The 14,226-nt window shown below is 35.4% G+C and overlaps 1 protein-coding gene across 1 annotated transcript in view; it reads left to right on the top strand.

The window, feature by feature from the left end:
• Window positions 1-5,675: 5,675 nt before the first annotated feature.
• LOC117108972 (bombesin receptor subtype-3-like) overlaps window positions 5,676-14,226 on the top strand; it is a 13,864-nt gene continuing 5,313 nt past the window's right edge. The window contains exon 1 of the mRNA XM_033251176.1: window positions 5,676-5,953. The gene's annotated coding sequence lies outside the window, so the exon portion shown is untranslated. The remainder of the gene's footprint in view (window positions 5,954-14,226) is intronic.

The following is a 14,226-nucleotide window of genomic DNA, read 5'->3' as shown; positions in this document are numbered from 1 at the left end:
TGTTGTAGACATAATATGAAGCAAAATAATTTATATAATCACAAATATTTTAAACACGACCTGTGTTCTTCCTCAGTGTGAGGACAACTGACAAGAAAAGCAAAGGCTGAATGGTATTGATAAGAAATTTAAGTAACAAGAGAAATTGATCAAATGCGGTATATGTTTAATTTTGTTCTTGTTTCCAATGCCTTATATATTTAGCCTGTATCATTTTTGTTTATTCCGAATTAAAGGCCAGAATACTGCAAGGCAAACAACGACTGGATATCGATAAGCCAAAATCTATTATATATATATATATATATTTATATATATATATATATATATATATAGGCCTATACAAAATGTATACACAGGCCTAGTTCTAGAATCTTAAAATATGTAATTATATATTGAAATTATATATTTATACATAGGGCCTATAGGCCTATATATAATATATATATATATATGTATATATATATATATATATATATATATACATATATACATACATACACAAACACATAGGCCTATATATTTATACACTTTGTAAGTATGTATTTAGTAAAATAAACTAAATTTAACGAAAATATTGAAAAAAGGAAGATAGAAGAATAGGAACAAAATTTGGAGCGGCTTAAATATTTACCGAAAATGAACAATAATAATCATTTTGTCATTATTGCATCACGTTTCATATATTCGACATCGACCACCCTAGAGTCAGTCTCATATAGGGTTATCTTCATATGACTTCTATGAATGGATGCCTTGTTCGAAGCGAGAAATCAAGTTGTCTTTACTCAGTACCGGTACCGTTTACGGTTAGGCATAACATGGAGGAAGAAAATATGGGCATAATCGTCATTCGAATACGCTAGACGTGTGGTATTATTAATATTAGGCCCTATAATACATGTTCTTATAACAATAAAATATGTTTTCATCAGGAGCAGATAAAACGAAATAAATAAATAATATTATGCTCTATAGTAGTCAGTCCCATAACAAAATAATGCGTTCAATTCCATTCAATCTGTTTAAACGGTTAGGCATAATCGTCATTCGAATACTCTAGACGTGTGGTATTATTAATTTTTTAATACATTTTCTTATAATAATAAAACATGTTTTCATATCAGGAACGAAATAAATAAATATTATGCTCTACAGCAGGTAACACAATAATGCGTACGATTAATTCCATTAAATTTGTTTAAACGGTTAAGCATAATTGTCATTCAAATACATTAGACGTGTGGCATTATTAATATTTTAATGCATGTTCTTATGATAAAAAAATGTTTTTATATCAGAAGTTGGTAACGAAATAAATAAATATTATGCTCTACAGCAGTCAGTCTCAATTCCATTCAGTTTGTTAAACGGTTAGGCATAATCGTCATTTTTTGCGACACATGATGAATGTTGTCGACAGATTATCAAAATCACCTATCAACGTTACTTAGCAATATATCACCTTTGGAACGAAAGTTAACTGCAATCCAATACAGTACAGTACACAGTAATCGTTTAAGAGTCCTCTGCAGTGACAATGACCTCATTTTACTAACCCGGACATAATCATTACAGAAAGATTCCAGCATTAAAATTTGAAACAAGAAACTGGTACTATGTTTGTAAAATATATGTTATATATAATAAGTATACAAAGAAATAGATTTTCTCAGAACTTGACTATTTTGAAATATATACCGTATTTATTCAAATAAACGTCCCGCTTCGAATAAACTCCCCCATCGAATGTATAAACGCCCCCTTCTAGAGCCTCATTTGGGAATAAACGCCTCCTTGAAATAAACGACCCAAGGGGTTTTTGTTTTACTCGAACAAACGGTCCCAAATGACTAAACAAACCTAATGGAAGCAACATCATTCTCAACACATAGTATTGACGTTTTACTCTAGTAGAATTACATTTTTTAAAACCTGGTTGGGAAGTTTTTATGATCACGCAATAACACATTTTGTTGTAGCTTACAGTGGAATTAATTTGAGTATGCGTTTATTTGAGTATACGTATCCATTTTACACCACGAAAAAAAAAATAAACGTCTCCATCGAATAAACGCCCCTCAAAAACCCTTCTCAACAATAAACTCCGCGGGGCGTTTGTTCGAATAAACACGCAATGAAGGTGCAAGCGTCCGAAATATGGGGGAAGGGGTGCAAGTGAGGGGAAAGGTACAATTTTTTATGGGGTGTGGGGGCCAAGGTTCCCGACGAGAGCAAAGTGGGTGTTTTCGGATGTCAAATAAAATGGAAAATATGAAAATTTAGGTGTTTCAGGGGCTTATTGAATCGATTTTACATATAATATGTAGAAAATACATATAAGTTTTACCTCCCCGACAGATTGTGATTTTTCTTTTTTTCTTGGTGGGGGGGGGGGGTGTGAAAGGAAATTTTCTGGGGAAATGCGCACGTCCCCACCCCCACGTAGCACCGTACTGTAAATACTGTATTTTAAAAATCGACATTTTGGGAACACTACAAATTGAGGTTATACCAATGGCTTAACGAAGTGGCCTGGCACCCCCGCCGGCTAAGGGTTTTTCGGGACCTCTATTATTTGTACCGAAAACATAAATTATATATCGGTAATAGGCCTATATAATAATGGAATGTATTATACTGCATATATATAGGCCTGATATACAGCATAGGCCACATACATATTATGCACACATTGATTTTTAATAGTTTTTACATCTTTTCAAAATAGGCCTATTTTTTATTAGTTATATATTTACATTATGTATGGCATTATAATACTTGTGCGCTCAATACGAATTTTGTAATTCATGATTGAAAGTCGAGGACGAATTATTATAAATAGCAATGTTCGCTATATCGATCTTATAATATTAGGGGCGAGATTGCAAGGGGCTAGTTTGCTAGGGGGTGAGTTGACTGGCATCCGATCCTAGTAGTACAGTGCTGATTAAATTTTGTATCCATATTTTTCATAATTGTTTATTAAAAAAAGTAATTTTAATATTTCCTGTTTCAATAATTTTATGACATATTTTATCAATTGTTGTATTTAATATATGTGTAGATAGGCCTAGATGCCAAATCAAATGAAATCAAATCAATCAATAAAAAGTTGTACTTTTTGTAAAGTTGCTATTTTGTATTTTCTTGTGCCTTTGGAAGAAAATAAATGTTTTGTTGAATTGAATTGAATATGCCAAGTGTTAATTAGGTACTGAATACTTAATTGAGTACATGAAGCATAAATGAAAAGGAAGAACATACATTGGAGTACATATAAAAAAAATACCTAAAAAAAAACAACTAGGAAACATTATTGGAATCAACTAAATCAAAATGTAATACCAACACTGTGCGAATGTTCATTGGTGACGCCATTGGGGGTGGAAGGGGGGTTGTTCCCTAACGCCGAACAGGCCTAGATCCCCCCCCCCCCCATCGGGTTGTCGGATCAAGAATTAAAAAAAAAACAAACAATAAGTTGCCTATCCAAACAATGTTATTTTGATTGCCAATCATAATAGTTTGTTCTAAAAGCACAATTTGAACCATACTAAGCCATAAAAACTCTCGCCATGACTACAGGGATTTTTTACTCCTGGACCCTGACCGAGGCTCTAGTCGGCCTCTTGATTTGGACCCCTCCGTCGGACATATCGGACCCCTTGTAGGCAAATTTCTGGAGCCACCGCGGTGAGATGTAATACATTTATTTACTATCACAGGAAATAATTAATGTAGGCCTACGGTGGTGAATGTTTGGACACACTCTCAAAAAGGCTCTACTGCGACTGCGAAATAGATCATTAACTCCTATTACTATTTCATCAAAGAAGCAAACATGGTAAATTATAAATAGGACTATCACAACATTCCATAGGAACAAACAGACGAACGTATATAAACAAGCTCAAGAATGGAGATCTAGAATGAATCAGGCAACTGGCCTAAAGGGCATAGTGGGGCTGTGTCAAACATTGTTAGCAGAGCAGCTTAGGCGGCGGAGAAGGCCGGAATATTAGCTTGGAGGTAACGCAAAGAGAAAAGATTTAAAGAAAATCGTCATAATCCTCATTATCACATTTAGCTGCAAGCCCTGTTAGTGCGTTTCTAGCGTCCAGCTATAGGCCACCAAGATAATTGAAATTATCCATCCCATTAATATAATATAAATGTTGGTATTAATAATGTCAGGCGCGGATCCAGCGGGTGGGGGGCCATGAGTGCCCGTGTCCCCTCGTCGGTCAAGCCGAAAAATAAAAAGAGGGAGAAAAATTTGGGTTAATGAGAGGAAATGGGGAAAAGGTAGTGCACCCATGAGTTCAATGGCGATCCAGCAGTGGGAGAAAGGACAGTTCATTTCATTTCATTACCACTAATTTACACCAACCATGAGGTGGGCGTGGCAGCTTGAACTTCACATTGTGCCCCCACCCCTCCCTTGTCAGAAAATCTCTGGATCCGTCCCTGAATGTATTTGTTACAAATAATATATCATTGCTAAACTGGATTAAGATATTACAATCATAATGGTGAGAGCAGCTTAGCTCAGTCGGCTAATCTGGTGGTAGCCACTGTGTGTGCGCTGAACCGTGGAGATCTCTAGGTCCCCGGTTCAATTCCCATCGCTGCCTCTCCTTGTGCTTCAGCTAGAGGGCTGAAATACAAGTTACATAGCGCACCGTCCTTCGGATGAGACGCTTAAGCCGTTGGTCCCGTGTGTATTTATGGCCCATGTGCATGTTAAAGAACACAGTACACTCTTCGGAAAAGAGTATGGGATTGTCTCCCGGTGTGCTGTCCAATCACCACCAGAAGGACCCCATTGGAAATAAGTCTTCTTCTATAGACTTTCGTGGGCTATCCTTGGTGTTTACACCGAATAAATCAAATACAATCCAATCCAATGGTAACTCAAAATATAACATGAAGCGGTATTATATTATATTATATTATATTGTAGGCCTAAAGAAATGATAAGGAAAGGGATAACATTAGTAGTTATTTTTCAACATTTTTATTGGTGGGTAATTTTGGGTCGAAACACTAAGTCACTATTAACCAATCATTCAATCGATCAATCAATCAATCTATCAATCAATCAATTAGTCAGTCAGTCTGAGCAGTCAGTCAGAGCTGTCAGTCAGTATTTCAGTTGGTCAGTCAGTCAATCAATCTTATTAATCATTCAATCGATCCATCAATTAATCAACCAATCATTCAATAAAGTGTTAAGCAAACTAATTAATCAATAATCATTCAAGTAATCAATCAATCAATCAATCAATCAATCAATGAATCAATAAATCAATAAATCAATGAATCAATGAATCAATGAATCAATGAATCAATGAATGAATGAATCAATCAATCAATCAATCAATCAATCAATCTATCTATCTATCTATCTATCTATCTATCTATCTATCTATCAATCAATCAATCAATCAATCAATCAATCAATCAAGTAAAGCAGGCAATTGTTGTAGCCAAGAAAACGCCTACATCTCCAGCCTAGAAGTGACCACAATCTGCTCTTCGAAGTCATAACAGACTAGTAACCAATCAGCGACAAGCTTGCTAGCGAATATCTCTCACCATTTGACGTCAGCTGTCGGTGACAATAAATAAATACATCGTCATTAGTGGCTGTCGACAAATCGAACATTTTGCCAGCAAGAGAGCGCCGCACACAGAGATGACGTTGTCAGTCATCTGTGATATTGGTTAACAATCGCAAAACTTTTCGTCAATAGGCAAACCCACCTCTGGAGAAGAGGCACAGTAGGTCTGTTGACCAGACGAAGGCAACTGAATTTTAAGGCGCTTTACCGTTTTCTGGACATCTTAGATGGGTTGTTGATCAGCTCTGGAGCCATAAAACGGAGATAGCTGTAGAAGGCATCAATTATTGGTAGTTTAGAGTTTCTCAATCGCCGTTCAATTGCATGTAAGTTTTTTCTTTTGTTATTTTCACAAAATAAATAAATAAATAAAGTTGAGCCTATATTTCATATAGGCCTAATGGATAAAGTATTACACAATTAATTCAGGAAATTATTAGTTCAAAAAGCTATTATTATATATTTTATTCATTTACAATAACAGTGTCATACATGTATACTTATTGTGCCTGTAGTTGAACATACCTTTTTGTTGGAAGTGATTATCAAATAAAGTGAGTTGAATTGAATTGTATTAATGCTGTACTTGATGTCATTACGTTATTTTATCCAATAATTTGTTTGCTTAACCCAACGTTACCTGACTGACATTGCTAGGCCTATTAATTGCATTACAATAATTCTATATACAGAGTATTTTGGTAACCTCACCCTAATTAGATTTCTATTCTCCGTAAAATAACAATTTATGTTAATTTACATGTTTTGTCGTTAAATGAATCCGCAAATAATAATAAACACGCATACAGATATGCAATTTCACTATTATTTTTGTTTTATAAAATAAAATATGCGCACAATTTAAATAATATAGGCTTAATAGGCCTACTGTTTCATTTCGTCAGGCGTTACTGTATTAAATATTTGTACGATAAACAAGAAAACATGCCTGTATGCATATGGGTATGTTTTCATATTATGTTATAAATACGTATGTTTGTACATACCGGTATGTAGACACAGTACAGTAGACGCTTATTTTAGTATAGGCCTATATTCATAAGCCTATACGTTTAGAACATGCTGGAACGTTCACACACTGTATCCTTTCGTATTATATGTTGACAATGTTTAACATACGGGCATTACCGTATAAAATTACTTCAAGGGATCTACCGTACATATTTAATAGGTGTATTAAGCAGAATTGTATAATGAATTTGTTTAATATAATTATTAGTATTAATTTAACACGCGGCATGCCGGTACGTAGCGATAAGCAAACATAATATTGCCTCATATTAAGCAATAAACGTAATTGTTTTATTACACTGAGAATACAGTCATTATTTTATGTTTAACGATGTCTCTAAGTACATATACTGCTAACTGCATGTTAAGTTTTAGGACCGGTAAAATAAAGTTAGCCGTCAGCAGGCACAGAAACAAGAATTGTTAGTACTGTACTAAGGTTTCGTGTGCACCTGTTCACTCACTCTACGTGATACAGCTAGGCGCATACCTGTATCGTGTTGAGAACGGAGGAAGATGTATCCTAGAATAATTTCCTCATAATAAAGCCTCTAGATATGTAGCCTCATGCCCATTCGTCCATCCATTTATCTTTCTTTCTCTCTGTCCATCCATCTATTCGCTTCTTCCACCCACCCACAAACACACACCCACACACACACACACGCACACACACACACACACACGTGCACTTTTCTTTGAAGGGCTGTGCTCGATACGATGTAACAATGTATAATCTTACTCAACACTCTTTGTCCATCTATTTGTATATATATATATATATATATAAGTATATATAACTATATATATATATATATAATATATATGTATAGCATATATATATATAGGCCTATATAGGCTTTTACAGAAGGGAGACTTCAAAAAGGCCTTTAAAACGGAATTTGTTCCGAAACCAGATCTACTTAAACTGTCCTTGTTTACTGCTTTTATTGCCTGGCATTTGATACAGAATTACAAGAGCAATAAAAATTCTGTATTCTATATGATGTATAATTATAGGCCTATAAGCTTATGTATACTTATATATAGGCCTAGGCCTATATAATTTGTAAACAGTAAAGACGAATCTGCGAATGTGAAATTACAGATTCAAGACTTCTGGATACGCCACTGCCATAGAGGCCTGGATTATCTGTCGTTTTCTGCTGTCTCATAAAAGGACTTCCTAACAATCTTAGCATTAAATTTGTATATAAACACCGTTATAGGCAATCCGTTCATATTTTGTACTAAGGCAAATCGCAGTAATCGCTGGAGGTTTTAATTGTAATAATATGGTTAGTTCAGCTAGTAAATTAGCTACTGGCCTAATTTGCAATTATTCAATTACATATATTCAATACTTTCCAAATTTCGATGTAAAGTTGTTAATTAAATAAAATGCAATATTGTAGTAAAGCCCGGAGGAACGACGGACGGTATCCTTACGTTGGTTATATTTTTAAGTTCAGTGTGCGACGCCATGGTTGGATTGGAGATGGAAAAATGGCTTGGGAAAAGAAAATATTTGGGATTGGGGTTACAGATACTGTGATGCGCAATGGTTTGGCACAGTGGTGGCGCCAGCGGGGGGGGGGGAGGGGCGGAGTAGGAGGGGTAGGAGTAGGAGGGAGGGCATTTTCCCCCCGTCGGACAGGCCTGGACCCCCTGTAGTCCGACGAACGAGTAGGTCGTCGGAACGAAAATTTAAAACAAATATAATTTGCCTATTCATATAACGTTATTTTGACTGCCAATCCTTAATATGTGGCCTAAAAGCACATTTTGGACCATTCTAAGCCATAAAAACTCTTCCCGTGAACCCTATCAAATGATTTTTTATTCCAGGCCGTCGACCGATGCTTCGTCGGCCCTTTGGTTCGGACCCTTCCGTCGGACACGTCGGACCTCTCGTCGGAAAATTTATGTCGCACCGCTGTTTGGGAGGGGGCGTCCAAAAACAGTTGGATTAAATGAGGGTGCTAATGACCCTGGAGGGATTCGGGGACTATTTTAGAGACAGGAAGTACATAACGTTTTATTTGTTATTCAAATGGATAGATCGTGAACCTAATTTTGATTGCTGATAATACGTGTATTAAATTTTCTGGAGGTGGGAGGGGGAGAAAAATTAATTACCCCATTCCCCCACCTCCCCGTGGCACTAACACTGATTTTAAGTCAATGTGGGCTTCTAACCTACTTTTGGTGACAAATTATTGTTGTATATTTTATTTCTGTTCGATTTATAATCGACACTCTAAGCCTCAGAAGAATTAAGTGCTTTACTCTACCAGTACAAAATGTCCATTCTCATTATTAAATTTTGAAATGTAGCCTATTTGTGTTATTTTTATTATTGTTGTTATTATTTATGGAAAATTATTACTATTCTCCTGATAACGGTCAGAGCAATTTTTACCGAAACGTCGAGACAACCAACCAGTAGTTTTACTCCAAAAACCATATTGTTACACTTGGTGTACTGAAAGTTTAATGATTTAGTTATTGATACTCGCTATGCAGACATTCAAGAAACATTTTAATATTACTATTAATAATAATAAATGTAGTTCATAAATATTATTCATTAAAAATACTATTAAAATATTAATAAAATAATTATACTAATTATAGTAAATTTCGGTATATATAGTGACTATAAATCGTAAGACTGAGTGACAACAGCACCAATGTGGAATATAATAAAGATGGAAAACATCTCGTTCAATAAGAATCGATTTTCGCAAGGGAAAGCAGGAATACGGCGCCTTCTAATCTACTTTTAATGTAATTTAGTCAAGAAATCCATCCCACTCACAGGCAACGTACGAAAGCACATTAGTGCTATAATTGACGAATCACTAACGCTAAATAGAGAGACAATTAGAGAAAATTACTTAAATTTCTTCTTTAGTCTTTAAAAATAATTTATTTGTTTACAAGTATACACGATTCATACGGTATGATTCTTATTATTTCAACCTTCAGAATTGTAGAGGTTATAATGCTATTAATGGTAAATTATAATGCGCCGATAAAAAAAAAATCTAAGACGCAGTTAGGGCCTAACTATGAAAGTCTGTTATAAAAATTGGGGTTTTTTTTACTTAACTTTAAAAGATGTTAATGACTTTTTTAAAAGAAAAGACTGGGGACTTCATTCCAAAGGGATGGGACAGAGAATGAGTGAAATATACGAACGTCATACCCGCTAATGCTTTGTGGTGAATTATGGTACAACAATTTATTTTCCTTTCTTAATTCATGTCTCTATTGTTATTTTTTAAAAATTTATTTCTCCCATACCCTGGGCGACCTGATTTTTTTTAAAATGTATTTCTCCCATACCCTGGGCGACCTGATCAATGCAAGAGCATCATTATCCTCCAGGGCCCAGCAAATACAATCAAATGACAAAATCGAGAGAAAAGTACAAAGACAGTCAATAAAGGCTATCGAAATTTAAAATGTTAAAAGGATAAATTTAACAACATGTTTATGTTATATACCGTTATTGAATAAACGTTACATGAATTGATATTAATACAATCTGCAGGATTCGTAGCGTAACTTTGGTCTATTGATTTGTCTGTATTTTAGACGAACGGTAAGTACGGTCTTGCAAGATGATACATTGACAGTAACATGTTAAGGCATAGATAATTGTAAAATGGATGTATATGGTACTATTGTGCCGTTAATGAATTAGCTTCTCTGTCTATTTAATTGCCCTCGAGGAAGATAAGCATCAAATGTTATAGGGCCCAATAATAGTTTGAAGAACAGTTAGGCCTATTCAATGGCGAATTCAGGGGGGGGGGGGCAGCCGGCAAGCCACCTCCCCACCCCTAAATTTGTCAAAATTTTAAATAAATTGAGAAAAAAAAAAGATTCTACTCAAATGTTGAGTCGAATGCCATTTCCGGCCATTTAGAGGTGCCATAGTCACCTCACCCCCAATCATGGTGGGGATGAGGTGGTATAGACCCTCCATCTATGAGAAGTCCCTCTTTGGGCCCCAGCCCCTATTTCAAATTCCTGGATCCGCCACTGACTATTTTTTCCACATCTCTGGGTGTGTAGGCTTATAAACTATATCCATTAGGTCTTGGAATTTTAAAATTTAAATTATATAGTTCCTATGTATATTTTTTTAACAAAGAGCCTATATTCTAGTCATATTTTAAAGCTGAAGTTAATTTTTTAACCAAAGATATACTGCCAGAGAGAAACTAATTATCGGTAACTCTGCCCTAATCAACGCTTGCGTAAGGAATATGCCTACAATAAAAATGTCATTATGCTTGTAGCTGAGTGCCAGTAAGATTAAAGTCTATTAACACTGCCTCTGCAATTTATTTTAAAATAGCCTCTTTAACTGCACATACTAACACGGCAACGAATGATTACCTGAGCCTTAGGCTATGTGGAAAATGTACGACGTGTTAAAATCTTCACATATTTAATTGAGATGATGGTTTATTTTAAAGGAGATGATTGATAGATCCATCCATCCAAAAGGTCTCTTTAGGTAGACCTATGTTGGGAAGTGAACTAACACTAATGGTAGTGTTATGATATCTGCGTTTCACATTATGATTTGATTAAACACCTTTAGAAACACATTTTCAGTCCCCGGGGAGTATCCCCATAACGTTGTAGCAAGTAATCAGCGCATTGTGACATTCTAACCCTAAGGTATCCATTTATAGTGGAGAGAGACAAAACGTGGATTAAATACTTGCCAAGAGACACCCAAGTAAACTCAATATGGGTTCTCAACATGATTTTTAAATCTCATTTAAGTCATATACGTCATCATTAAGATACTCTTAGACCACAGGTGGGAAAAGTGCGGCCCGCGGGTCGCATGCGGCCCGCCTGTGATTTTTTTGCCAGCCGCGAAAATAAACACCTTGTTTTTGCGGCCCGGCACCGATCATCTGTAAAAAGTAATACTGAAACTGACCATAAAGTGGCCATAAAACAATATATGAAGGTTTTTGGAAGTGCACTGAAACATAAAAGTTTGGGTGCGGCCCTCGGAGTTGAATCAATAATTCACTTTGGCCCTCCGACCAATTTTAATGCCCACCCCTGTCTTAGACAATTTATCACAATATTTACAACAGCCTCATTTTAGGAACTCTTCGGCGTGGTATTGAGCGGAAATAGTACTTGAGCGCATCAAATCGCACCGGTAGCTGAAAATTGGTTACAATTGTACACCCCCCACCCACCAGATGCTAAATCATATTTAAATTTTATACTGTAGGCCTATTTCCTCCGCGCCTATTGTTTGTTATTTACGTGGTTCGATGAGGTACGGCGCGTATGCCCAAACTAAGGCCTAGGTTTAATTGCAAATTGATGTAAAATCGATGAGTTTTAAGAAGATGTGAATTCGATTAAAGAATGGAAGTATGAGATTGTTAAAGCTAATTGTCAAGTGGCTGAACTATTGACTAGATACAACGATTAGTTGTGACAACTGTGTTAAGTGAGCACGTTTGAAGGAGACGTGACAAGCTCGATTTACACGACTCAATTATGTCAACTGCTAAGCTACAACATTAGAAATTAAAATGAAAAGAGAAACTATTCAATAGGCCTATGTTTACTTGTATACCACTTATGATAATGTATGGCATCGGGTTATTGATGATACTGTGGCTAATTCCTATCATCCTCTGGCTAAGAGATCTTCCTCACCGTAAACCCTCCATCTTCCTTATCATTATCACCCTTAATCCTCCTCCTTTCCTTATCATCACCCTCAATCTTCCGCCTCCTCTTCCTCCTCCTCCTCCTCTTCTTCCTCATCATCATCATCATCAGCCCTCAGTACTTCTCTTCATATCGCCCTCCGTTAATTCTCATTAAGCTCATTGAGACTTCAGTAACATGGGCTATATCAAGTCCCACTACCTTACTACATTATAACAATAATAATAATAATAATAATAATAATAATAATAATAATAATAATAATAATAACAATAATAATAATAATAATAACAATAATAATAATAATAATAACAATAATAATAATAACAATAATAATAATAATAATAATAATAATAATAATAATAATAATAACAATAATAATAATAATAATAACAATAATAATAACAATAATAATAATAAATAAATATTAATAAATAATAACAATAATAATGTTAGACTAACATAGCGCTTCGTGCCGTGTCTCTAAGCGCTTCACATTATCACCCATGTCATTGGATCAAGCACATAACACATACTCAGCTCCCTGGGGAGAATTCCATAATGTTGCAGCTGAAGATGAGGATTGAGAGCTGTAATCAGCGCATTTTGTGTTTGAACCTACCAAGTACCCACTTGTACTCCGTACCGTACCGTAGGAAAAATGTCTTGCCTAAAGCTGGTTTTCCACTAGGCGAATTTATTCATGCAAATTGGAAGCACGCGCATTCACGTTTCTCTGAGAGTTTTCGCTCAGAAAGCGAACCGACACTTTCCATTCGCGCGAATAAATTCGCCTAGTGGAAAACCGGCTTTAGGACACAAGCGAATGCACAAGCGAGAGGTTGAACCTCCGACCTCAGGGTTGAGACGCAGAACCGCGACCGCTGCGTCAAACCACTCCTAAATTTATGATCATCATCATTAGCATCATCATTATATATTATATAATCTCCACCACCTCACAACAAATGACCCCGAGGTGTTTAGGAAACTATAGTTTAGATTTTATTTTACCCAAAGGTAATTTTATGTCTCAGTGTGTAGTAAGCTATCGGCACTACATCATAATGAATCTGATTACACGTACGCGGCTTGACTTTGGGCTTGGGTTGATTTCGAGTCATTAAACATATCCAAATTGTAAATGAATTATTGCCCGTTGCCTATGCCATACATTTACCAAACGCCACAAAGAGTTAGTCTAATGGTTAGGATGAGATCGTGTGCCTTGAACGGGCCTGTAGCATCCAATTTCTTAAAATACAATTTATATGCTGCACACAAGGACTTTCTGTGCATTGATACAGTGTCTTTTGAATTTCATATACTAATAAAATTGAACGTTAAGTGTTTTTTCAAAAGGTTAATGGCAACGGGTAATTAAATCGATCTCATATATAGTTAATAGTCAACATATTTATTCAATGTCAGAAATTAATTTGTGTTCAATATTAATAGAATAACAAATGACACTACGATATTTTTACAGCATATAAATTTAGTTTTATTTCAAGTACGAAGTATATATCTGAATACATGTATTTATGATTCGTGCCATTGAATATGTCAAAGCGATTTAAAGCTCAACAATAACATAAATTAAAATATCAATAATTAGTAACGTGTACGGCACAATAGATCAGTATCTAGTCTGATTCTCGTGTTGTAAAGATTAGGTCAAGTATGTTCATTAAAATGTTGAAGACAAATATAGGCCTATACATAAAGAAATATCATTTTGAAATGAAGTAGCACATTGTTCCATAACAAATATAGTTGTGAAGGCGATGACAATGATATGATTTTCTACCCCTGAATATATGGACCTTTGGTATTT

The sequence above is a fragment of the Anneissia japonica genome, unplaced genomic scaffold, assembly GCF_011630105.1.
Source record: "Anneissia japonica isolate Jap-2015-1 unplaced genomic scaffold, ASM1163010v1 scaffold987_len1640505_cov201, whole genome shotgun sequence".
Classification (NCBI taxonomy): domain Eukaryota; kingdom Metazoa; phylum Echinodermata; class Crinoidea; order Comatulida; family Comatulidae; genus Anneissia; species Anneissia japonica.
This window is presented reverse-complemented; position numbering and strand designations above follow the sequence as displayed.